We start from the raw sequence: 24,286 nt of genomic DNA, 5'->3' as shown, positions 1-24,286 counted from the left end.
ATAGGTGAAGATAAAAATAAGTGAGAAGACAGAAAGAGACAACGGACTGGAGACTGACCACGAAGAGGCCACGGGAAGAGAGCTGCGCAGACAGAAAGGGACGCTGCCCGTGGTGCCCCAGCAGCAGCCAAGCAGGGGCATGAATCCAAAACTGAGCTGACATCAGGCACCTGTGAGCAGGACGGCCAGAAGCCAGGGACGGCTCCCCGTGACCATGGCCAGAGGAGAGGCGGCTCTCCCTGCGGGGGCGGGGAGGCGGCTCAAAGGACGGCCGCACGTCCTGCCGTGTATACAGGCTTGAGTTTGATCCAGTCTGCTGGGGAGCATGACTAGGTATAAGCCTGAGGGTCACTAGACAGTGACCGGGGAGCTAGTGTGTCCCCAGCGGGGCCGGGTCTAACCAGGTGTACCTGGCTGTGTCAAAGCTGTCGGGCGCACCCTGAGAATCAGGGATGTGTTCCCTGCACAATGTAAGTACAGAGGCATGTCCACTCTTCCAGCGTGACCAAGTGCCAGTATTCCTGAGCTTCTAACTCAGGGAAATAGAGTATGTGGACACAAACACCTGTACATGGATGTTTAAGGTAGCTTTCTTCATCATCTGGGAAAAAGGGCGCCCGCTACCCAAATGTCTGTTTATGGGAGAATAGCCAGTCAAACTGTGGCATGTTCATGCCATAGGACACAGCTCACCATTTAATAGTTCTGAATGAAGACACCAGTCCGAGGAAGGTTACATACTGCATATTAATACATACTGATGAGTGCCTATTCCTTTTTTCTTCAAGTAAAAGGAGGGAAATAGAAAGATTGAATCTGCTTAAAAAAAAATCTGAGGGGCACAGCAGGTAGGGCATTTGCCTTGCACATGGCAGACCTGGGTTCAAATCCCAGCATCCCATATGGTCCCTGAGCACCGCCAGGAGTAATTCCTGAGTGCAGAGACAGGAATAACCCCTGTGCATCACTGGGTGTGACCCAAAAAGCAAAAAAGAAAAAAACAGACAATCCGAGGCTCCTTGCAGTGGAAATGTCCCATACCTTGACATGTAGCAACAAAAAAATCGGGTTTGCTGTAATTATTATAATTTTGAAAGATGTTACAATTGGGATAACATGACAAAGGACAGACAGACATTCTTGTCATTTTCTAATTGCATGAAAATCTATAACCATCCCAAAAACACAATTAAAAAATAAACTGCTAATTTGAATAAATCTTATGAGCAAACATGAAGGAAGGCAGGAGTTTGAAAAGACTCATCTTGCAACAACCATGGTGAAGATTAGATCAAGCAAGACTAGGATGCAAAGGTGATGGGCAACATTCTAAGGAACCAGAATCATCATGCTCCCAAAGTTTCTCTGCAGAGATTATAAAGTAAAATAAAAGTGATTACAAATTAGAAAAATCAAGAAACACCTGAATCTGTGATGGAAATGATTGACAGCGAGTGTGAGTGAATGCTGTGTGCCAACACACAGTTCCCCCAGCCCAGCAGTTTCTCAGCCAAGAAGTGAGAACAATCTAATCACAAGGAAACATCACCCAAGAACAAAAATGTTCTGTTACAAAAGAAGGAAGGAGAACTATAGTGCTCAAAAATGTCAATGCTATAAAAAAATATAAAGGCCATGAAAAGTTTCAGGATCAAAGACGCTAAGGAGATACGGCACATAAAGGTACTTTCTGTTTTTAGACTGGCTCTTGGCGGGGGTCCAGGTGGGGGGTGTGAGGGCAGGGAATTCTACACAGGACCTTTCTGATCACTGGCAACACAAGAGAGATTTGTTGAAAGATTCCAGGCGACTTAAGTAGGGGCATCCTTGTTCTTAGCTTATGCTACAGACTGAACCTACCCTAAAACAGCTCCCAATAAGGATTTGCATGTGCACCATACACACACAATCATTTCCATCTGCACATCACTTTAGAAAGAAGGAATGAGAGGGAGAAAGTGAGAGGAAAAAATCAAAAAGCAAATGGACTAATATTTTGACAGGGAAATCTGGGTAAATTCTGATTTTTTCTTCATACTATTATTAGTAGAAGTTTTGTAGATTTTAAACCATTTTAAAATACTAGGAGATTTCATTTGCCAATCAATGGGATTTTCTCTATTCCGAAGACTACAAAGTTCATCTCTGCAAATAAACTATGAAGACTACAAAAGATTCTACGCAAGACTACAAAGTATTACAAGAATATAAAATATTAAAACAAATCTACTTCTGAGCTTATTGTTAACATCTGTCCAGATAGAAAAGAGGACAAATTCTTGTGAAGTCCACACAAATGCTTCACGAACAAGTCACTGACCGCTTGTCCTATCGAAACTTGCCCATCTCTCTCTTCTGATGTGTAAGTCATAAAGTCAATTTCTAGAACATGCTGAATTTTTCCAGATGCATCTTGTTTGTGTCCAATGTGTCTTCACTGGTTCCTTATGCTCCAAACTTTGACTTAAGAGTTTTTATCAACCTAAAACCTACTTTTTGGACTGGAGCAACAGCGGGTAGGGCATTTGCCTTGCACGCGGCCAACCCGGGTCGGATTTCCAGCATCCCATATGGTCCCCTGAGCACTGCCAGGAGCAATTCCTGAGGGCAAAGCCAGGAGTAACCCTTGTGCATCGCCGGGTGTGACCCCAAAAAAAAAGCAAAAAAAAAAAAAGACCTACTTTCATTATCTCTTTCTAGGGTATGCCCTTACCCCTCCATATGAAATAGCTCTCACTTATTCATGTACTATCATATATTATGATAAAAATCTTAAGTCAATAATATATTTCCTGCCTACAAAGTAATACATTCAGAATTAATAAAAATTAGATATTTTGAAATATACTAGATTTATGGGAATTAAAAAATAAACATTTAATAGCAAAATAAAGTAAAACATAGAATTACTGCAGTCTAAGACTGAATAAGGGAAAAATGGATAATATAAATAGACTAATCATGAGTTAAAAAAAATTAAACAAAAAATCAAAGCTTCCAAAAAACCCAAAACCCAGGAAGAGAGGGCTTCATTATTTAATCCTATCAGACCTTCACTAATGAATACTTAAACTTTTAAAACTATTCCCCCAAAAAGTAAAAACAAAAAAGAGGAAAAAATTATAAACATTTCATGAGGCCAACTTTATCCTAACTCCAAAGCTGTGAAAATAAAAGGGAAAAAGCATTTAAAAACCTATAGACCAATATATCCGATTAAATAGATAAAAGACACCAACAACACCCTAGCGTCAAAATTTAACCATATATTTTGTTGATTTGTTTATTTGGAAACCACCTGGACGTGCCCAAGGTCCACTCCTGGCTTAGCTCAGGAGACTACATGGGGTGCCACAGAACAGATCCAGGTCAGCCACATGTAAAGCAAGTGCCTTACCCTCTCTGGTCCCTTAACCATAATTTATATTTTTTTAATCATTCACATGATGAGGTAAAATTTATTCAGTAAAGCAAGAATAGTTCAACATATGCAAATGAACATGATGTACCACATTAATGAAGAAAATTAAAAATCAAACACATATCTCTACGTAGAAAAATAAAGATCAACATTCATTTATGATATAAATCTATCAAGAAAATACATATTGCACATAACTCACCATAATAATGATTTATGACCAAGTCACAATCAGTGTGACATCAGTAGTGAGTAACTAAACGGTTTTCCTCTGGAATCAGGAACAAGACAAAGATGCTTACTTTCACTACTATTATCCTGCATAGTATCAGAAGTCCTGATTTCAGCAATTAGACAATATCAGGGATCTAGGTTGGAAAGAAAGAAGAAATATTATTTGTATATGTTGATGACAAGACAATATAGGTAGAAAAGTCACAGACTCCAATACAAAAAGGGGTGAGGGGACTAGAAATAACTAAACAGATGGCAGGATATGAATTCAAGTATACTGTTTGCTTTTCTCAGTGCTTGGGTCAAAGTGCTCCATTACTTGAGTAATATCTCCAGCCCCTGTTGTTGCCTTTTACACAAATAATAAACTAGCAGAAAGGAAAATAGAAAAACAATACCTATAATCATTTATAGCTACATCAGTATATCACACTGAAGCAGTGTTTATTCCAGGAATATAAAATTTAATGAACATTAGAAATCAATAAATGTAATCCACTACGTAAAGTAAAAACAGAGTGTTGCTGAGAAGCAGACTCGTAACAAAATTCATTTATAGAGAAATCTTTGAACAAGCTATAAATAGAAGTTACCTCCCTCAAGCTCATACAAGCTATCTACAAAGAAACATATAGCTAAAACTTTCTTAATAGTGGAAATGAATGCTTGGTCTTAAAAAACAAAACATCACAAGAGTGGAAATATTTGTCAGCTCTTTTTAGCATTCTAATGAAGTTTTGAACCAAAGTAACAGGCAACAAAAAAAGCAGAGAATTAGATAATAGCATCTTTAATTATGTGACATTATCATTACACACAAATAATCTTAGAAAATGTACACTCTTTCTATATTTGTTTTTTCAAAAATCTATAGGAACCAATTAGTGAATTGAACATGACCAAGATTTTTATGTAAAATGGTACAATAATTATATAATACAACAAACATCTTCCTGTGTATTTAAATCCTCCCTACATTATTTATAAAACTAATACCTCATCAATTCTATTTACATAGTTTTCATAGACTATTATTTGAATAATAACAAAGGGAGGGACTGTACATACTCATATGGATCCAGCCATGGAAGGCCTCATCACATAATTTTGATATGTGTTTGATTCAAACTAACCAGAATTAATAGATATAGAGGACAAATCATTATTTTTTTCTTTTTAGGTCACAATGGTGTTTCACAGGGGTTACGTCTGGCTTTGCACTCAGGAATTACTCCTGGTGGTACTCAGGGGACCATATGGGATGCTGGGAATCAAACCTGGGTCGGCCGCATGCAAGACAAATACCCTCCCCACTGTGCTATTGCTCCAGCTCCTAAACCATTAATTTTAAAGGCCCCTCATCTTCCTGTTGTTTTACAGCAAGGTTCACTCATTATTGAGCAATATCCAGTTCATGGATATAGCAGAGTTTTTTTTTTTTTTTAATTGAATCACCACGTGGAAAGTTACAAAGCTTTCAGGCTTAAGTCTCAGTTATAAGATGCTTGAACAACCATCCCTTCACCAGTGCACATATTTCACCACCAAAAAAAAAAGTAAACAGTCTACCCCCCATACCCGTCCCCCCTTCCCGCCACCTGTGTACCTGATAAATTTCACTTTACTTTCCCTTTACTTTGGTTACATTTAATATTTCAACAAAAAACCTCACTATTATTGTTTGGAGTTTCCCCCCAGAATCAGGCCTGCTGAAAAGGAAGCATTCGATAATTTCTTTTCCATTGCTGAGAATGAAGAGATATGAGGTTTTGGATTTCTGTATTTTAGTATTTTAGTAACTAAGAAGGAAATTTCTGCCAGAAATTGCATCATTGCAAGCTCATACCTCCCATTAGTGGTCCTCATAAGATGGCGTTCGCTACGCCGTGCCCCCCGGCAAGGAAAAGGGGAGAGGGAAAAACCTTTCCCCTCCTGGGGAGGCACGGGGACGCGGCTTAGTTCCCAGTCTAGAAACATTTCTGCAAGAACCTGCTGGTACCAAAAGTAGTTCAGATGGCCTCTGGATAGAGAGTTTTTTATTCACTCTTCAACTAAAGCGGACCATGCTTGGTCCCACGTTCTAATGACTATAAATAAATAAATGACTATAAATAAAGCTGCCATAAAGGTACACGTGTGGGCTCAGTGGATGTGGCTCAAGTGGTAGGACACAAACCCGCCAGCAGGATCCAGCCTGGCTCGACTCTCCAGCAGGTGTTTGCCCCAAGCACAGGCAGTGGAGACTCTGCTCCCATTTCTTCCGGCACTGCTGGGTGTGATCCCGCAACAAAGTCACCAGACCAAAGTGAAGGATTCGTGTCAGGATTTACATGGTAGTAAGTTCCCAACTCAACTGGATAAATGTCTGGACTAACAACTGCTGGGGACCACAATTAATGCTGTGACTAGTTGTCCGGCAAAATAATAATACCGTTACACACTCCGCGCAGGAATGAGCACTTGTTAGATGTCCTTATCAGCGGTTGCCATTCCACATCCTCTGGCGCTCAGTCACGGTAACAGTTGTGTAGTGTCTCACTGCTGTTTGCACCAATCGAAATGATTGATTTCCCCCTTTCATTCTGCTAAGGGGGTTGTTTTAATTCATCGGTTTTTAATATACTAAAGCAGAGTTTCCCAAACGAGCCAAAGAAGCTCTGGGAAGTGCTGGAATGAAATGGGGGGATGGAAGCAGAAACTGGGGAAACTGAGGACCACCTTCTGTTTGCAGGGAGAGGGAGGGCTTCTCTCTGGCTTTTCTGAGAGGCGGGAGGGCCGAGTAAGACCAGGAACTTCAATGCTAAACCATGATGGAGTTCTAGGAAGAAACTTCATTTGCTCACAGTTTATCGGCCTTTCACAAGTCACAGAGTTCTGGGAGCTGCTGTTTTGATAACGATATTGTTTGCAGGAATCTTTTCAGTATCCTGCCACATTTCCCAGGATGTTTCCTGACCGTAGTTCCCCTCCAGGCTGGTTCCGTTCCGGTGCCCCCTCGAGTCTCCGGCCACCATTGACATGACTCCCCCACACAGCTTCTGCCTTACTGTGTTACACAGAGATACATGATTGGCATATGTTCATGGCAAATTGATCCTTTTAGTCCACACAGAGAATCTGTCTTCTGTTCTAGTTTTGGATCTGAAAGCCTTCAGCAGATACTGCTATAGAATTCCTAGAAAGTCTAAATGGAGGCCATCCAGCCCAGCGTTTCACAGTTGGGTCTCCATGGCGCGTGGGAGGTCCAAACTCCCATATGACCGGTATAAACTGCACAATGCAGGTCACAGCAGGAGACAAGGGGCCAACCAGTAGGACAGGAGGTTTATCAGAAAGGAAGGGCCATGGGTCACGATGGGTCATGAGAAAGAAACGAGATCGGAAGCGGTCCACAGTAGGATATGTGTTGGAAAACATTGGTCTAGCTGACATGAAAATATACTAGAATGTAACTTAAGTCCCACTAAAGTTGTTTGGCTCCAATACATGATAAGGGCACTCACAGTGCTTATGGTTGCCCTCTGCGAGATTAAAAGAGGTATCTTTATTTATGAATTGGTAGGGATTTTATGCATTTTCAATAATGAGTTAGCACCTTATTTATTGAATATTCTAGGTCTTATGTTTTTATATTGATATTTGTAGGATAAAACACTAATCTATTATAGTCTTATATTTCCCCTTTGAATCTTATTAATTCTCCACTCTTAATAAACTTTCTATTTATAGGTTTTGCCTATTCCATGTAAAATCCAAAATATATTAGCAAAGAATTTAAAATAAAGTTAACTTAGGGATGGAAATGATAGAAAAGACTTGACAACTACCACCAGGAGGACCAAGAACATAATAAAATTTAATGCAATACATTTTAGATGCCGGAGCTGGAAAACTTACTCAAGTAAATGAGAGAGACAAGGCATTCGGTTATATTGTATTAAATGATTTGGATTTCTTTATTCACATAGGTTTAAATCATATAGCAATGAATCATCATGGATTATTTTTATTGATTGATTTTCTAATCATTGCATTTGCCATTTTGTTGGAGCAAGCAACATGACATAAGTTCATGATGTGCCTGCTAAAAGGGCCAGCTTGGAGAGTGGGAGAGAAACTGGGGACGTTGGTAGGGAGAAGATTAGATTGGTGGTGGGATTTGTGTCGGGACATTGTATCCCCGAAACAACTGCATTATGAACAGCTTTGTAAATCATAGCGTTTTTAATAAAGAATATATTTTTAAAAAGAACCAGTCATTTCCCAGCATTTTCAGACTGTCAGAGAAGACCGTCAGTAACTAGCAGAGGAAGTGCTGAGTCTTCATCTCTCCCCAGGAGGAAGGCTCACACCACGGGCGTTCCTCTCTCAGAGCACACGCCCTTACCCCTGGCATGCGCTTTCGTTCATTCCTTCCTACACAGGACTATTTTCAAGAATCTCCTTTCCCCAAAGTCTCAGTCCTTATTCTTACTGTAGCCTTAGTTTCCACATTTCATTTCTACACAGGAAAAATCTTGACTCTGGCCTCATCGGGTCTTTATCTACCCTGCGGTTTTGAAAAATGACCTTCCACAACGATCCCTCGCTGAGATCCAAACTGTGCGTTCTTGCCCCTTGGAAGCGCCGGGTTAAAAAGCAATCACTCTTGCAACTCCTAAACATGCTAGAACACGGACCATGAGGTTCTTTTGGAGGGAGTAATGTCGGAGCTGAACCCCGGGGCATGCTGCGTCGGAGAAGAGGACGACATAACGGCAGCAGAAACCCAGGAATCGTCTACCACGCTCACTGTTAGCTTAGCCTCGATGCTACATCAGCCCAGTGCTGTTTTCCAGAGCTGCTGTTATCACCAGGGAGAAAGGGCAGAAGGAGGCAGAGAAAGTGCCAGCTTGCGCTCGCCTGGTCTGCTTCAGATATGCCAGGGGAGTGGGCCTGTGGGGGGGGTCGGGTTTAGGCAAGTGCCTGGAGCTTGTGAAGGTGGATTCCTGCCCGCCTCCGTGAGGCAGCTGTCCCGCACGCCTGCCCGTGATCTGCGTGGCACAGCCCGGGGCCCACTGCTCAGACGTGGGCAGGGAGACAGTTCCCAGGTGGAAGTCGGTTATGCTCTTCGCAAGAAGCGGGAAAAGCAGTCTGAGCTTCCACGGGATTGTCTAGGTCGGCTGTTGTTCTCACGGAGAGTAAGTTCAGCGGACAGAGAGAAGTGAGGCAGAGTTCTGCAGGGAAGAGTGTAGAGGAGAGAGGGAAAGAGAGCTCCGATCGTTAAAGGATAACTAAATAAAAGGCCCTAATGCGGTCCAAGTGGAAACGAGCAGAATTCCAGGGGGCACGGTGAGGTGGCAGGAAGAAGGCACACACTCTGGGCGCCAGTGAAGGAGACCCCGGGAGGCACAGGCACGGGTGGGGGCGCTCTGGGCACAGGTGCGAGGATCCCCCCAGAGTGACAGGGTGCTCTGGGCACGGTCACTCAGATACCCCAGAGTACACAGGGGTGCCGTGGGCACGGGCACTCAAATTCCCCAGAGTGTGCGGGGTGCTCTCGGCACGGGCACTCAGATTCCCCCAGGGTGCACAGGGGTGCTCTGGGCACGGGCACGCAGATCCCCAGGCTCCCTGGCTGGGTCCCTGCGATTAGCGCCTGCTTTTAGGCACCACCAAAGCCCCCGGCGCCCTGGGCATCAGCCTCACCCCACTGTTGGGGACTTCATTCCCGGGGTTCCAAGAAGACCCTTAGCACCACCGTGGGCTGGTAGGAAGAAAGAGATCTTCTTTATTTTCAGGTGACAACGAAGGCTCTATGTCCATTTGGTCGGTTTGGGGTCACCCCAGAAGGGGGGTACTGACAGGTACCCAGGGAGCTCGCTGGGATGGGGCCCACCGAGGCGCCCCTGGAAACGCTCAGCTCCCTCCGGAACGGAGCTAGCCGGCTTCTGGGCTGGGTCAGCTGAATGAATGCTTAAGTGTCCCCCGAAATCTTGGGGCTTCCCGTCAGACTCTGTCACTCTAGAAAAAGGCTTTAAAACGACTTTCCTTCCCGCCTTCGGTCAGGGCCATCCCAAGGCCCTCCCGGCTCTGACGAAAGCCTGATCACAGCATCCTTGGGAGGAAAGGAAGGGGAACGTTAGAGCACCAATTTAAAATAATATGTTTTCCTAGGGTTTATACCCCAAGTGTGCTTATCTACTCCTTCTACCCAACACAGAGAGTCACTGTCACTGTCATCCTGTTGCTCATCGATTTGTTTGAGCGGGCACCAGTAACGTCTCTCATTGAGAGACTTATTGTTACTGTTTTTGGCATATCCAATACACACAGGTAGCTTGCCAGGCTCTGCCGTGCGGGCTCCATACTCTCAGTAGCTTGCCGGGCTCTCCGAGAGGGGCGGAGGAATCGAACATGGAACACAGAGAGTAATTTTTTTTTCCTAAATGAGGGGCCAGACCAAGAACACTACAGTTGGGGCATTTGCCTTGCACACAGTTGACCCGAGTTCAATCCCTGGCACTGCTCCTGGTCCCCGAGCCAGCCAGGAGCGACCCAGCATGCAGAGCCGGGATTAAGGCCCCAGCACTGCTGGCTATGACAAAAAGTAAAAAACAAATTAAAGAGATGGAATGGTTGGGACGTGAGTTCTCCGGACTCAAACTGAGTCTCCGTGTGCTGTTAACTCTGGAGACCTTAGTCTCCCCTTGCCGATTACCTGTTAAGGGTCTGGCCAGCTCTGACCCGAGGAAGAGGATCATGGCTCTGATATTTCAGATGGGGGTGTGGTCATTTCTGCTAAGACGTTGATCATCTGAGGATCTACAGAGAATCATTTATCTTCAGCTCATGGGTTTTATCCTTTCGTGTGATGGCGAGAATTCTAATATCTGAAATTGCCAAGATTAAAACTGGAATTTTAAGAGGCCTTTTGGGAGACAGTCACTAACTTCCTTTTTTTTTTAATTTAAATATTTCCTTCTTTATAGACTTCATTTTACATTTTGTAGAAATGCTCATTCACTGTCACATGACTCATAAGTACTGTGATAAATATTATCTTGAAAGACAGTATCTCAAATTGCATACTAGAACTTTGAAAAATATATCACAATTGAGCAACAAACGTTAATGAAAACCAGTAAGTGAGGAGCCAGATGGCACAGCAGGTAATTAGACTAAGTTCAGCACCCAGAACTCCATGTGGTCCCTGCTTGAGCCACCAGGGATCATCCCTGAGCAAGAGCCAGGATCCAGTCCAGAGCACTGCTGGGTGTGACCCCAAAACCAAAATAGGAAGACAGAAAATGCAATAAGTTGATTTAACTAGGAATATGAATTAAGATGCAAAGAGTCTCTTGCCCGCACGCCTGGCTGTCTTCCCAGGGGCCCCTCGGAGGGGATGGGCTCCAGCTTCCCTCCCCACCCTGAGAAGAGCTCCCGGCAGTCGAAGACCACCGGAACCTAGCTACAGCCATGCTGGAGGCCCCTCTCCACACGTCCGAACAGGCCTCATGCATGAACGCACGGGCAGAGGAACCCAGGTGTGTGTGATCCCATCAACGGCCAACATCCAGAGACTTAAAAGCAAGCTCCCAGAAGCGATATCTTTAGCCTACTTCTCCCTCTGGGAGAAACTGGCAATCCTCTGAGAGTTTCCTGCCCACATGGGACAGCCTTGCAAGCTTCCCATGGTGCATTCATATGCTAAGTCCAGTAACAAGCTGGATCCCATTCCCCTGACCCTGAAAGAGCCTCCAGTGGGACATCCTTGGGAGGGCCGAGTCGAAGAGACTTCTAAGATCTCAGGGAAAGGACGAATGGAGAGGTTACTGAGCCCGCTTGAGAAATCAAGAAATCGATGATTAACGGGGATTTTGTGATTCGTGATGAATTAAGGTACCTGCAAATATGATACGTAGAACACAGTACTAAAGAATAATATATTATGCAAAAGAGATCTTTGACCCAGGAAAGCAAAGAGGTGAACACAATAGGAAATCAGTAAAAATAGATTATTAAGTTAAAGGAGGAAAGAGCTGGCAGCTATTTTAAAACAACAAAATATTGGGGCTGGAGCAATAGCACAGCAGGTAGGACGTTTGCCTTGCATGCAGCCGACCCAGGTTTGAGTCCCAGCATCCCATATGGTCCCCCGAGCAATGCCAGGAGTGATTCCTGAGTGCAGAGCCAGGAGTAACCCTGCGCATGGCCGGGTGTGACCCCCCAAAAAATACTAAAAAAAATTTTCTTAACATTTTGCATTTCTAGCAACTCAACTAAATACAGACTAAAATGACTTTCACTTTTAAAGTATTTAAGCGGAGTCAATAAAATATAACATTTTCAATGAGGAATATTAAAGTGGTATAAAAATATTCTAATATTATATTGTAAAATGTATTATTGTTTTATTCAAGATCATTCTAATAAGTCCAGCAAATGCAATGTTGAAGAATTAAAATAACAACAAATGATTTAAGAGCATACCTGCTTTTTGAATAAGATGCCATACAAAGAATAAATTTAATGGGGCTCGAATGATAGTACATCAGGGAGAGCATTTTCCTCGCATGCAGCTGACCTGAGTTTGATCCCAGCATCCCATATGGTCCCCTGAGTACTTGCAGGGCTAAGCTCTAAGCACCACTGGGTGTGGCTCCACAAAATCCAAAATAAATCAAATAAAATTTATTTAAAAAATTAAAAATGAATTCCGACTGACAAAAGTATAAGAGTTGTTTCAAAAAACTTGTGAAGATACCCGCTGTGCTGTTGCTCCAGCCCCCAATATTTTGTTGTTTTAATGTCAATGAAAACTGAAAATTGATTACTAGAGAAAAACCTATACCTGAATACAAAAAAACTTCATAATATGCAGAATAGAAATTATATATAAAATATTCAAACATAAAGCAGAGGATGAATGATTTTTTGAAAAAATAACTATTCTAAGCAGTAGACTTACTATAATAAGATTATAATTTCTCCTCAAATTTATTTAGGAATGTAATATTCTCTTGAGAAAACTATGAATGGTGATTTATGACAGAAATTCTAGCAAAATTTAATTACGGTGAATTTTGAATCTGAGTTGCGTACCTTTTAGGAATAGCAAGGTATTCTTGTAAAAAGCTATGCCAAATAAAATAACCAAAAAATACATAAAGCAACCAAACAAAATATAAGACTGAATGATTCACATAAATGAATTTCATTAAAAAAATAAAAGGATATGGGCATATCTGTCATTTCATCTAATTAAGTTTATCTACACTCTAAACATTTGATCTTATAAATCAGAGACTTTCAACCAGCCATAAAATAACTGCTTAATATGCAGTAAATAAATAGGTTATTGACACTAAGGAAATAAAAATGAACCAAAAAACCCAAACAAATATACTCTTTTCAATTATTTCCTTACATAAATTACCTTTGAAATTCAGAGGAGATAATGGTTTTTTAAAGAGAAAAACATATAAATTTCAAGATACAGGAAATTTCTAAAATAAATTTTAATCTCTCAGAGTCTTAAATACTACCGTAAGAAATCTGAGATGAGAAAATAGAGTAATCCGTTAGAGACTACATCCTAGGGTCAAAGATCTAGCTCATCTCTACAGCACTCTCGTGTATGTGAGACACCTCGGTCACTCCCCAGTACCCCACACATGAACACACATGAGGGAGAAGGTAAGGAAAGAATTAATCTCCCTTCTGAATACAACAATCTCATAAAATTCTAGAATTACCTCAAACAAAATGGCTTGCATTCCATAAGAAAGAATATAATGTTTTTTATAGTTGCATGTCTATAAGTTTGTACTTTAAAATAGAAAAGAAACTGCAGAAAAATCAATAGTTTTCTAAGGAAATGTTCAATAATACTTTCCTAAGTAAACGTTCATTGATCATAAATTCATTCTCATAAGTACTTGACCTAAACCATATCAACTGTCCTTCCCTGCAAAAAACTTTGCTTGACATATCATAGTACAAATATTTAACAAAAGCCTACACCAAGTTTGAAAATGTCACATTCGTATTCTTTAGCATTGGAAGTGAAATATTTATCATCACATTCATATTTTATCAGTTTAGACTCTCACATTTATATCCTTATAAGATATTCGGAGGCACTCACTTTGTTACTTCTGATTTTTTTGCATGTTTAATTTAAAAATATAAACTTCATTAAAAGAGGAGAAAATAATGTCATTGTTATTCTTAATATTTGTAAATGATTTATTATCATATTTATAATGTAACTCCTTTTAATGTTTAATTAATCCCTTTACTGTGAAAGTATCCTATATATCTGCCAACAGTAGTTCAATTTCAAGTTGCTGTTTATTAGCAAGATAATTGGGTTTATTACTTAAGCCTGGTGCCTCCCTGGCATTTAGCCCAGATAGGATATTTTATATGTGTTCTATCTGAGAAAGAAAAGGGTATATTTTCTCAAAAGCATATGTTTAAACAATATCAAGAACTTTAAAAATTTAAATTATAATGCACCAAACAGAAGTGAAGACATGTGGCACAGTAGAACCAAATACATCAAATGCAGAAAGTAGAATATTTTAAGCTTTATATTCCTACTTCCAATGAATTTTATCATTTTATTCATACATATATAATTTTATGAAATTCTTTTTCATTTCAAGATTAGTTGCACTGCTTTTTTGCCACTGTAATATTATTTTCCTAAATAATTTTGTCAAACTCGGTAGAGTATTCTTGCTGAAGGCTTGCTTAATTTCCAATTTTAATGATTTGCTACTGTCTTTGGTCTATGGAATATGCCACGGGTAGCTTGCCAGGCTCTTCGAGAGGGCGGGGTCTAATCACCCTTACAGGTGTTCCCAATCTACCGAGTGTAAGCTTTTGGTCAACTGGCATGTTGTATGTTGTAAGGATCTGCACACTGACACACATGCACCTGCCTGCGTCTCTGGGCAGCACCTGTTGGTTCACTCTTGGCAACATTGCCCCCACCCCCCGCCACGATGAGGCAGTGAACCATCCCGACTGGATTCCAAGATGTCGAAAGAATGCCTGGCCACACGCCTACGAGATGGTCAGACTTCTTCGTCAAGACCCTGAACGAACGGTTTGATGCTCTTTGTGTTCCTGGAGCGAGCAGACGCCATTGGGCTACACTAGCATGCGACAGGGTTGAATGGAGACATTACTGGCGCCTGCTCAGCAAATCGATGAGCAATGGGATGACAAGTGATTCAAGTGAAAGATTTGCTAAGCCTCATTTTAACAACCTGATGCCAAACTGAGTTTTTAAACAGTTATTAAAATAATATTGCCAACCAAAGTGCGAATCGAGACTGAGACAGACAGGCTGAGGGTTTGGGAAATAAAAGACCCCCAGTCAGTGGTGGGGGGCTATCCACTCTCGGGGGGGGGGGAGTGTGGAGGGGGAGAAAACTGCAAGTATAAAACAATAATATGGAATCTGCTATTTCAACTATAAAGACTGAGTGTAGATGAATATGAGAATGAATAATATTAATCCCAAGTAACACCTAGGAGAAAGGATGTTAGAAATACTGACTTGGATCTAGATTAAATTTTAAAAGGAAGTGAAAAATATCTATAAATATATAATCCTGAGGCTGTCTCAAAAAACAAAAATCTTCACGTCTCCGATCTAATTAGCACCTTTTATTAAACTAGATGCCTGAGAGACTGAGGCGAACAGGAGTCAATTTATCATTATGTTCCAGGAAGAAGAAAAATATCAGGGGCTTTTATAAAAAAAAAAAAGCCTAAATACTTACTATACACACAGTGAATATAACATAATTAGACATCACTTAAGAAGGAAATTGACTTGTGATCACCCTTAAATCATAAGCCAGATGATTGAGCCCTACACTCAGCAAAGAAATAATTATCAGGACTATCTTAAATATTTTACCGTATCAAAACAAAGGAATACACTGTCAAAAGCATTCAAAATGGTGAAAATTATTTAAACAGACCATGTTTAAATAATTAATAATTTATTTTAATTAACATCTTTTAGAAACCCACTTTACTATTGACGAAAATAAAGCCCGAGGGTGGGGAGGAGACTATTAATATTCACTTTTAAAATCTATTTCCCCTTAACATAACTATTCTTTTTGGTCACTATGCTGCATTTAAGTAAGTCCCCGAGAAATAGACTTCAAGGAGTAAAGAAAATACATCTCCCTCTTCTCTCCTCTTATCTTCTTTTTCTTTGTGGTTACCTCAGAAGTACACAAGATAAATATAACATAGGAGGTTAGAAGAAAAAGTCTCCCTAGAACTCTGGAAATACTTCATCAAAATGAAATAGAATTTCTCTTATACAGTATGTGTTCCTTCTCTTGAATTTTATTTTTATGTGTCCTCATTCCTACATGCTTTTTCCAGGCTTCTCAGAATACCATTAAGAATCTGCATTGCACCTAAATTTTAAGAATGCAAATGTTACTGGTACATTCTTCTCAGAGCACATTTGTACATTTTTGTCACCTATGCACAGATTCATACCACATGCAGAAATTTTACATGATCAGTGATCTTTAAGGATATATGACAATATGTTTTATATGCTAGACTGATCCAGGAAGCAGGTTGAATATACACAGAAAACAGGGATGAAGATGCTCTGCTAGATTTGATTTTCCGATGAAAATACGGCAGCTGAAGATCACAACTAAATGTAAAATTGATCTGATACATAACCAGCATGAAATGTTCACAGGTGTAAAAAACTAAGGCATGCCGAGGGGCTCTCCAGGTGGCTCTGTCTCACCGCCCCCGTTCAGTGCTCTGGAACCGCTGTGTATGGGCTGGATCAGGACAGCCGGTGGTCAAGGAGAGGCAAAGGAAGAACAGGACCAAGCTGGTTGCTGATTAGTTACCGTTAATTCAATCTTCCATCTTTCTCATCTCCCGCACTCCCAGATCCGTCCTCTCTCTGGATCTACTGCAGCTCTAAATTCTCATCTCTCTCCTCCCTTTTTCCTCTCTCACTCTTGCCCCTAAGATACACACTGCCAGGTAGCAAAATCAACATAAGATAGCCCTTCCTGAGGGCTGTCAGGTTCAAAGGGAACACAACCTAGGGGCATTCCAAAGCCCTTTCTGACTCTTAAGGAGGTGTTTTTCTCCTTTCTTAGTTAGTCCAAACACTCATTAACATCTTAATACTAGTTATTTTTGTATGGACAGAGCAAGAGATACATTGAGGCTTGCAAGGCAGCTCTCCTGGCAACATTTTGCCACAGACTCAGACTACAGCACTCAGGTCAGATTAATCATTCCTCACCCTAGCAGGGTCCAAACCTAGTTATCACAGTTTGGATCATGACAACATTTGTCCATGACCAAGCTCTTAACTTATAGTTAAGCATTAGGCACTTTGGCCAGGCCCATCTCCATGCCAGAGTAGCACACAAATCACCGCTTGCCCTGGGTCCGTCCCGTCCCTCGTCGGGACCCTGATTTTGGGGGTGCTAGGAAGGAAGGGCATTTGAGGCTTAAGTCTAGAGAACAGATGCCCAGGAGGAAAATATCATGTAGAGTCAAGTGACTCCCAGGTTACAAAAGCATAGCATTTGCTATGTCTTCCTGTGTCCATAGGAAAGGACATGGCTCTGAATAAACTATGCAAAGGACTCAAGGAGAAGAGAAAAACAATATTTACAAGTCAACAGAACACTAAGAAAGAAGCTACAAATAAACACAGAGGAATGGGAGCACTGTGACGGAAGTAACCCAATAAGCCTAAACTACCTGAGGTTATGTTATCCTACACATAGGCATCTGCTCTTGCATATAAAGGCTTGATTTATGCCATGATGGCTTCATAACCAGAAAGTTTCTGAGCAGGGATGGACCATCACTTGGAAAAGTTCTATGGAATGTAATCATTAGAGTTTTTGCCAGGTGGTGACTTATTCTGAGCATGTTACATTCACAAATGAATAGTTTTCATGTCATGTCACCTGGGGCTGACCCGCCTTTATATTCTCTCTTTCAAAGACAAACACTTCAGCATAACAAGGTACTAAGCTTAGCAACATATCTAAGTAGAGAACAGTCCTGGGTATTTGGAGTGATGGATAAGAATGAAATCCAGTGTCTTTGTTTCTATCGTCTTTGGGTATTATTCTCCTACTGTTTCTTTATACTCCACAGAGGAGTACCACAATTCTGTGTCTGTCCCTCTCCCTCTGACTCATTTCACTTAGCATGATGCTCTCCACTTACCCCATGCCTCAGTCAATTTCTTGATTTCATCATTATTATAATGGCTGCATAGTATTCCATTGTGTGGATGGGTGCTTGAACATTATACAACTAAAACTCAAAAATGAGCAAATTTGCAATTTTGTATCTCGCAGGGATTCCATAAATCTTTAAAAATAAATACAAGGGGCTAGAGTGATAGCCTTTCAACAGCAGGTAGGGTGTTTGCCTTTGCATGCAGCCGACCCGGGCTTGATTCCCAGCATCCCATATGGTCCCCCGAGCACTGCCAAGAGTAATTTCTGAGTGCAGAGCCAGCAGTAACCCCTGTGCATCACCAGTGTGACCCAAAGAGCACTAGCTCTGTAGTACTGTCATCCCATTGTTCATCGATTTGCTCAAGCGGGCACCAGTAACGTTTCCATTGTGAGACTTGTTGTTACTGTTTTTGGCATATCGAATATGCCACGGGTAGCTTGCCAGGCTCTGCCGTGCGTGAAAGAGCAATAAATAAATAAATAAATTGATAAATATGAAAGATATAAAAAGAAAGAAATGCACTGGCTGGACGTGGGGATCTTTGAGTCTGTAAGTATCAAACTCAGGCACTGTTCACTAGAATTGTGCAGATATTTATAATCCTGTTGCTCATCTGCTTGGGAATTTTAATTAGGAAAATGCACAAAAATGGATTTAACAAAAAAATCATTTTGTTAAATCAAGGTCTACTACAGATTCTCAACCAGCCATGACCTCCTTCTCCTTCTTTCCTGTGGTCCCTTTGTCCCCACCACGAGGCACCCTACTCTCATATCTTCGTCCCAATCTACGTGATTTCTTTTCACCCGTGGCCTTCTTGGACTCTCCTTCTCCTGGATGTCTGGTTGAGAAACACTCGTTGGCAATATCATCAAGTAGTTTTTATGTTCATATTTATAAAAGGTAAGTGCTTCCGAGTGTCCAATGAAACAGAAACAAATAATAATCCTTTTTATTAGACGATAACACTTAGTTTCTGCTACACCATTTAAATGCAGATATTTGTTATCTCATTTTATTCCCCCAAATTATAGCTCTGAAAGCCTGTCAGCTAAAGAATAATATCCCCAGAAACCTGGCAATGAGAAGTAATGGTCAAGACAAGTATGTAAAGTAGTTGGTCTAGCAGAAAGAGCAATTTATTTTGCAGTTGTGTTTAGATTTTTCAATAGTCTGTAACATTGTTTATTCTTAACGCCAATAATATAGAGTAACATAATCCACTGGTGGTGTCCTTCTGCTGAATAACTTATGCACACCATAACACCAGTTTGTGGTGGAAATAAAATTGTCAGGAGGTATATGCAGGGAATTCTTTGCATTTTATTATAACCTCCTTACTTGTATTATAACTGTTATTTTCATAAATGTGAAAAATCACAATAATAATGCGGAAGACAACTGTCGTGTCTCTTGAAACACCTTATTCTTTCGGTTGCTGTCATATTCTTACTTGTGCTTTGATGTAGCATTTGGCCTATTGACAATGCATGCTCTATTCTGTAACAAATAAAGATACTCAACTTTCTAATGTTACAGTACGAAGCAAAGTGAGATGGCCTGTACTCTAAAGCAGTTAGTTTTAGTAAAAGAAGGGCTCCAGGAACTGCAGCGGGTCCGAAGCCCGTGAACACTACTTTGGACACACATTTCCTAGGTTTGCAGCAAAAGGACGGATTACCTCTTGACTTTTCACTCCATTGACTTGAAGAAATTTTATAGTGGGAGATGGGTTCAGCCCCTGGCATCCCACATTTTCCCCTGAGCCCATCGGGAGTAACCCCTGAGCACAGAGCCAGGAATAAGCCATGAGCATTGTTGGGTGTAACACCCCCACCTCAATTAACAAGCAAACTAAACTACTTATCCCCGAAGCTCTGTGTAGGATGAACTGAGAGTGGGCTGCTGAGAGGCTAAGAAACTAATAGTGAGGCTGATAACCAAGACTGAGAAGGTGAGACAAGCAGAGAGAACCAGGATTTGAGAGATGATGTAAACTGAATTTTTGTTAAGAAGGAAATAATGGATATGAGGAGACAGCAGAGAAGGAGCCCAACCTGGCTAGATTCCCGGCACCGATTTGGTGCCCCGACCCCCACCAGCAGTGATCCCTAAGGGTAGAGCCAGGAGTCAGCACAAAGCATAGCCCGGTGTGGTTCAAAGCAAAACAAAGCAAAACCAAACAAAAAAAAGGTGTGTGTGTGGGGGGGGAGGGGGATTAAAAAAATATATCTTAACCGCTGATAATGAAGGTCTTTAAGAAAATGTGTTTCTGTTGGTTAAGCTAACCTGGTGAAAGTTCCAGCCAAGAGGGTAACTTCTGGATGTGGCTCGGTGTCCCTCAATTCCCGTCCCCCGAAGACCAAGGGTGAAAACAGGCTTTTCCTGGGAACCGGGTAAAAACTTGGCCCCGGGCAAGAGTACCTTGGAATCAGCTTAACCAAAGAGGTGAAGGACCTATACAAGGAAATTACAAGACACTACTTCAAGAAATAAAGGAGGACACTAGGAAATGGAGACACATCCCCTGCTCATGGATAGGGAGAATTAACATCAAAATGGCAATATTGCCCAAAGCACTATACAAATTTAATGCAGTTCCTATCAGGATACCCTGACATTTTTTAAAGAAATAGACAAACCACTCCTGAAATTTATATGGAACAATAACCCCCCACGAATAGCTAAAGATATCCTTGGAAAAAAGAAGATGGGTGGCGTCACCTTCCCCAACTTCAAACTCGACTACAAAGCAGTAGTAATTAAAACATCATGGTATTGGGATAAAAACAGACCTGCAGACCAATGGAACAGAGTTGAATATCCTGTCACAGAGCCCCAAATATATGGCCACTTAATCTTTGACAAAGGAGCAAGAAATGCAAAGTGGAACAAGGAAAGCCTCTTCAACAAGTGGTGCTGGGAAAATTGGATAGCTACCTGCAAAAAAAAATGAACTCTGACCTCTTTCTAATGCCAGGCACAAAAGTCAGATCAACGTGGATTAAAGACCTCAATATCAGACATGAATCTATAAGGTTCATAGAAGAAAATGTTGGCAGAATTCTCCATGACATTGAAGCTAAAAGCATCTTTAAGAGCAAAACAGCACTGACCGTGCAAGTGGAAGCAAACAAACAAATGGGACTACAATAAACTAATAAGCTTCTGCACCTCAAAAGAAGCAGTGACCAAAATACAGAAAGAACCCACAGAATGGGAAAGAATATCTACCCAATACCCATCTGATAAGGGATTAATATCCAGGATATACAAGACACTAGTAGAATTGTATAAGAAAAAAAACCTCCAACCGCATCAAAAAATGGGGAGAAGAAATGAACAGAAGTTTCCTCAAAAAAGAAATACAAATGGCCAAAAGTCACATGAAAAAATGCTCCACATCCCTAGTCATCAGGGAGATGCAAATCAAAACAACAATGAGATATCATCTCACACCACAGAGATGGCACACATTCCAAAGAACAAAAGCAACCAGTGCTGGCATGGATGTGGGGGGAAAGGGACGCTCCTTCACTGTTGGTGGGAATGCCGACTGGTCCAGCCTTTCTGGAAAACAATATGGACAGTCCTCCAAAAACTAGAAATTGAGCTTCCATATGGCCCCACAGTACCACTTCTAGGAATATATCCTGAGGCTGCAATAGAGCACGGTAGAAATGACATCTGTACCTATATGTTCATTGCAGCACTATTCACAATAGCCAAAATCTGGAAACAACCCGAGTGCCCTAAAACAGATGACTGGTTAAAGAAACTTTGGTACATCTACACAATGAAATATTATGCAGCTGTTAGGAGAGATGAAGTCATGAAATTTGCTTATAAATGGATAAGCATGGAGAGTATCATGCTAGGTGAAATGAGTCAGAAAGAGAGGGACAGACATAGAGGGACTGAACTCATTTGTGGAGTATAAGGTAGCATCACATGAAGCTGACACCCAAGGACAGTAGATACAAGGGCCAGGGGGATTACTCTATAGCTGGAAACTGTTTCATGAGCAGAGGGAAGAAGGCAGATGGACTAGAGAAGAGATCACTTAGAAAATGATGGCTTGAGGAACCTGTTGGGATGGGAGATGCATGCCGAAAGTAGATGATGGGCCAAGCATGATGACCTCTCAGTGTCTGTGTTGCAAGCCATAATGCCCAAAATTAGAGAGAGAGTATGGGGAATATTGTCTGCCATAGAGGCAGGGGGAGGGTGAGAAAGGGGGGGTATACCCGGGATATTGGTGGTGGGGAATGTGCACTGGTGGAGGGATGGGTGTTTGATCATTGTGAGATTGTAACCCAAACATGAACACTTGTAACTATCTCACGGTGATTCAATAAAATTTTTAAAATTTTTAAAAAATGACCTTTAAAAAGTTTAAAGTTTAAAAATAAGAACTTCATAGAAAAAGTTTTTATTTTTATTCTTTTTATTGTCTTGTTATATAGACAATAAAAAATAAAAAACTGTTTATATGATAAAGCAATAGTACAGTGGGTAGGGTACTTGTCTTGTACACAGGCAGCTCACGTTTGATTCCATATGGTCTCCTGAGCACTGCCAGGAGTGACCTTGAGTGCAGACCCACAACTAACCCCTGAGCACTGCTAGGTGTGGCCCCTCAACAATCAAAAAATCCTTTATATGAAAGTTAATTTTTGTGATTCATTTTTAACTCCTGTAGTATAGACATAATTAGAAAGAATTATCAAGAAAATGAGAAACCTACAGTCAGAGATGAAGGTTAGTAAAAGCAAATAAAAATAGCTAATGAATCAAACGCTAGGAGTTCATTAACAAAGTAGCTGTTTCAAACAAAAATGGGTCATTTATAAGGAATAGAACAGGAGGAGAAGGGAAAGAGCCAGAAGCTGGTAAGTAGGAAACTTGTGCTCATACACACACTTTGAGTAGGTTTGACTTTATGGCTGGAACTTGTTTCAAAAAGAACAAAGTCCTTGAACCAATGCTATCACGAATCCATCATCATCGAAAATATTTGTATTTAACTGTGACATATCAGAAATTATTAAATATGTAAAGGAATGAGAATCTTTTCCCAAATGGGTATTATAACTTTTCTGCAAATTTACAGTTAAAATGAAGCATCTGTCCATATGACTAGGACGAAAGTGTCAATTGAAGACAAGGTTTGGCTCGGTTAAATGATCTACTATGGCTAACTCAATCAATCAGATTCACTAATGATTTGACCCCTTGGTTCAGAACGTGGACCAGGGCCTGCAGTGAAAGCTTAGAATAGAAGGATTCTGATTCATCAAAAGTACTAACATGTAAAAATGTCCTGTGAAACTGTAAAATACTATGCAGACAAAATTTATATCACTTTTTTTCAAAATAAAATTATTCTTGAGGCAGGGTGACAGTACAATGGGTGGAGTGATTGCCTTACATACGGCCAGCCCGGGTCCTACCCCAGCATTCCGTATGGTTCTCCAAGCCCACCAAGAATGATCCATGAGTGTAGAGGCAGGAGTAATCACTGAGCATCAAAAAGTGTGACCCTAAAACAACAACAACAACAAACCCCAAAACAATAGCACAGAGAATCTACTCTCTTGAAGATCATGTTACCTGGGCAAGAGCCAGGTTTGATCCCAGCAACCCATATGGTCCCAATGTACCACCAGGAGTAGTTCCTGAGTGCAGAGCCAGGAGTAACTGCAAGTACTGTCAGGTACGGCCCTAAAAAGCAGAGAAATAAATAAATAAGAATCAGATTAGGATTCAAAACCACACTTCCTATGATTTGGTTCTAGCTTTAATATTTTTAATTCTGTTGCTAAAAAATAGTATTTCACTGTCTTCTTCAAAGCATACCACCTGTACTTACAGAATGATGCTCTTGACTGTAATGAGTTGTTTTGTGAGGCAGTTTGGGCCACGAGGTGCCCCTCTTGCTATGTGGCAAATATTATTATGGGCAAACATTATTATTTCAGTGAGGTGTTCTTAGCTGAGGTGAGCATCAAAGCTGGTCAGCTGTGAGTCAAGTAGACTATCCTACATAACACGCACAGCCTCATCCCATCAGGTGAAGGCCCGAGTAGAACAAAAAGATCCACTTGCTTCAAATTTGAGAGGATTCCCCAGAAGAGGGATTCTGGACTCCATCTGCCCTAGGTCTCCCTAGTCCCTGGTTAACTGCCTTTTCATGCGAAGACCCCACACCCCACCCCAGGGCTACAACCTATTACATCTGATTTATTGCTTAGTCAAGTAAGAGTGAACTACAACAGTGAAATAATTTCATTTAGCACAACAAACTTGGGTCGGCCATGTGAAAGGCGAACACCCAACCTCGGTCAACTGGTCAACCCAACTTGA

Source organism: Sorex araneus, chromosome 4, assembly GCF_027595985.1.
Source record: "Sorex araneus isolate mSorAra2 chromosome 4, mSorAra2.pri, whole genome shotgun sequence".
NCBI classification, from domain to species: Eukaryota; Metazoa; Chordata; class Mammalia; order Eulipotyphla; family Soricidae; genus Sorex; species Sorex araneus.
Note: the sequence above shows the minus strand (reverse complement) of the source record.